We start from the raw sequence: 3,824 nt of genomic DNA on the forward strand, positions 1-3,824 counted from the left end.
AAAAACAAAAAAATCCCTCCCCACTCCAAAAGCTCAGGGTGTTGGCAGGTTCGTCTCAGGCCTCTCTCTGCTCTGCACACAGCCATGCCTTGCTGTTTCCACGGGGGTCTCTGTGTAGTCCGTGCCCCCAAGGCCTCTCTCACAACAGCATCCTCGTATAGGAGTAGGGCATTTGCATAAGACCTCAGCCAGCCTTAGTTATCCCTTCCCTGGCCTTAATTTTAAGCACAGAAGGGTGGGGCAGAGGAAGGGATCTCAGCGCGTGAATTTAGGAGGACACAATCAGTTTATAGAGGTGTGATGAACAGCAAAAGGTCTGATGAGGACACTGGGTAGGGCAGCAGGCACTTGGCCAACAAGGGTCTTGATTTCTGGGCCTGGGGTTAGATTCCAGCCACTGGAGGAAAAGGTGAGGAAGAGGAGGAGAACCAAATCCTACCTGGAGAGGGTGGAAGGACAGGGAAGGAATACTGGCTGGGGTTGTGACATGGGAACTAAATGTAGAGCATAGAATGTTCTCAGGGGCTAGTAGCTCTGGGGTCATCCTCTAGCATAAGTAAGGAAGACAGCCATTGAAGACACTGCCTCATTCATTGCCTCTTACAGGCAAGGAAATGCCCAGACATTTAGAAACACACAAATACCAGCCCTTCTTTACCTCTAGATCATGAAATTACCTCTTCAGTTGGGGACTGGTGGCCTGAGAGTTGAAATAGCTTCTGTGAGATTTCTGGGTGAGTAGTAGTGAGCTCGTGAGCAGCCTTCTCGAAGGGAGTCCCAGGGAGCTGGGGGAGGCCTGCCCATAGCTTGACCTACATGGTCGCTGAAGAAGACATGCTACCCAAGCTAGCGAGCTTAGCCCCGCCATGAAGAACAAGTAGAACGACTACAGTCCGATGTACAAAATAAATAACCACGAGTCCATGTTGATGGAAACAGACAGTGGGGGAAAGGGACAGGCCTTCCTCGGAGGAGATTCAGACAAACAGATGCCCAGTGCTCCAGGAGGTGAGGTTCGGGGTGGCAGGGTGGCCTTAGAGACTTGCCTCTAAGTCAGAGAGGAAAACAGTCACCTGGGGAACGCTCTTCAGGCAGGGAGGCTCCTACCCCCAGAGATGTCGCATGCTACTGCGTGCCCCTGATGAGCTATGACCAAAGGGAACTTCATCATGGTGGCATTCTGGCTCCCAATAATCCCAACCTAGAGAGGAGCAAATCCTCACACAAATCCAAACAGAGGAGCCGTCTGCAAAGAGCCCAGCTCATGCAGCTCAAGCCTGTGAAGGCCGTGGGAACGAGCAAAGACGGAAACTGCCCAGAGCAAAGTAGGCTGCAGAGACACCAGGACTGTGTGCAGGATGTGGTCCACACCCTGGATTAGGGAAGAAACATGAACAGCAAAGTGACGACTTCAGTTCATAGTGATGTACCAGCGGTGGGCTTTTCATCTTGACAAAGGCCCCATGTGTAGAATGAGGATCAGGAGGTGCTCGTGGGTAAAGGGGCTCGCCACCAAACCCAGTGTGACCTGGGATCCACATGGTGGGCAGAGAGAACTGGCTACCGAAAGTTGTACTCTGACCTAAACACACAGACACACACACACACTGTAATTTTGCTCCTATCTATCTATCTATCTATCTATCTATCTATCTATCTATCTATCTATCTATCTATCTATCTACTGTGTGCATTGCTGTTTTGCCTGCATGTATATCTGTGTGAGAGTGCCAGATCCCCCGGGACTGGAGTTACAGACAGTTGTGAGAGGCCATGTGGGTGCTGGGAATTGAATCCATTCTGAAGACCAGGCCAGCCTCGAACTCACAGAGATCCACCTGCCTCTGCCTCCCGAGTGTCACCACCACCCAGCTAAATTATTTATAGTGACTTATTTTACATACAGGGAGAAATAGTTCCTAGAGCAGGGGTTGGCAGAGTAAGGCCATCTCCCAAATGCAGCCCAGCCCTTGTTTCTGCAAATAAAGTTGTTGGACGCCCATTCACACGCTTTCTATGGCTGCCTTGTGCCTCACAGCAGGGGACAGTAGGTGTGACAGGGTGTAAAAGATTTACTACTTGTCTCTTAACAAAGGTTTGCCGAGCCCTTCTCTAGACCTGCCACTAGGTCCAGTTCTCGGGAGAGTAGCCTCAGACAGAGAACAGCACGCAGGAAGTTGGGGGGGGCGTTGCTCTCGGGATTGGGGAAGGGCTGCCTTGGGGTAGCAACGCAATAAAGAAGCCTCAGTCGGTCCTGTGAGCCCTGAAGCGGCAGGGTCCTTCTAAGTCATCCTGAGAGGGGCAGTGGGGCAGGCTACCGCAGGTCTGAGTGACCTGTCTTAGAAAATGGGTGTGTTCTCGGGTGAGGTAGCTCCCTGTGCAGAGGGCATACCCAGGACAGACTGGCTGAGGGGGCACACATGAGGCCTTGCTGGACAGTGACAGTTGCAGCCACAGCCTGAGCTTTCTCTTCTGCTCTTTGTGTTGTATGCGTTGGACCAGGGCCTGTGTGTATCACAGAGCTACAGCCCAGGTCCCCCGCCATTGTCTGGTTTTGTTTCTCTTGGGCCTCTTCCTGGGAAAGGAGTAGCACGAATTCTAATTGGTCTTCATAAATAAAACCTGGAGTCAGATATTAGTGGGTGAAAGCTGAAAGGTCAGAGAAGCAGAGTAGCCAACCGCTAAAGAGACCTTTTACCTCTACCAATGTTCAGACTGAAGGGGTGATCCTGTCCTCAGACTGCAACTGTCTCCACCAAACCTCAGACTGCCCCGAGTGCCTGTCTCCTCCTGCCTTATATTCCTTTCTCCACCCAGCCATATCCTTTCCCGTCTCCAACTCTCCTAGTGCTGGGATTAAGGCATGGGACTCCCAAGTACTGGGATTAAAGGTGTGACCACTAACTCCAGTGACTTAGTTCTGCACTCTGATCTTCAGACAAGCTTTATTTGTTAAAACACAAACAAAACACCACTACAGAGAGGTACCAGCGAGAGGGTCAGACCACAGCCTTCATCCCTGTGGCCACCCTTGAGGCCACAGCAGGCATTCATCATTACCCTGTCCTAGATAGTCCCCTTGCTAGCACTTCTATGGAGGTGTGGTCTAGAGACTCTCAGTTCTGGGGTTATCAGAGCCTGGATCACCAACCACATGCTGTTCAGGTCCTGTGTCTTAACTTGCCCATTAGGATTTATTTTTAATTTATCTGTGTGTGTGTGTGTCTGTATGTCTGTGTGAGTATATGCTGTGTGTGTCTGTGTATCTGTGTGAATGTATGCTATGTGTCTGTATCTTTCTGTGTGTGTATCTGTATGAATATATGTTTTGTGTGTGTGTGTGAATGTATACTGTGCGTGTGTGTGTATCTGTCTGAATGTATGCTGTGTGTGACTGAGTGTGTGTGTCTGTGTGTTTATATGTCTTTGTGAATGTATGCTATGTGTCTGTGTGAATGTATGCTGTGTGTAGCTGTGTGTGTGTGTGTGTCTGTCTGTCTATGTGTCTGTATGCTATATGTGTGTGCATGTCTGTATGAATGCATGCCGTGCATGTGTGGCTGTGTGTCTATGTGTATGCTATATGTGTGTGCACGCATGTGTGTGTGTATTGGGGCCCACTAAGACCAGAAGAGGATATTGGCTCCCCTGGAGCTGGAATTCCAGGTGGTTGTGAGCCGCCTAATGTGTGTGCTGGGAACCAAGCACAGGTACTTTGGAAGAGCAGCCAACACTCTGACAGCTGAGCCATCTCTCCAGCCCTTGTCTATTTATTAAACTGGGGAAGGTGTACCAAGAGGCCACCAAGTAGACCAACTGGGCAC

Source organism: Microtus ochrogaster, chromosome 10, assembly GCF_000317375.1.
Source record: "Microtus ochrogaster isolate Prairie Vole_2 chromosome 10, MicOch1.0, whole genome shotgun sequence".
Lineage (NCBI taxonomy): Eukaryota > Metazoa > Chordata > Mammalia > Rodentia > Cricetidae > Microtus > Microtus ochrogaster.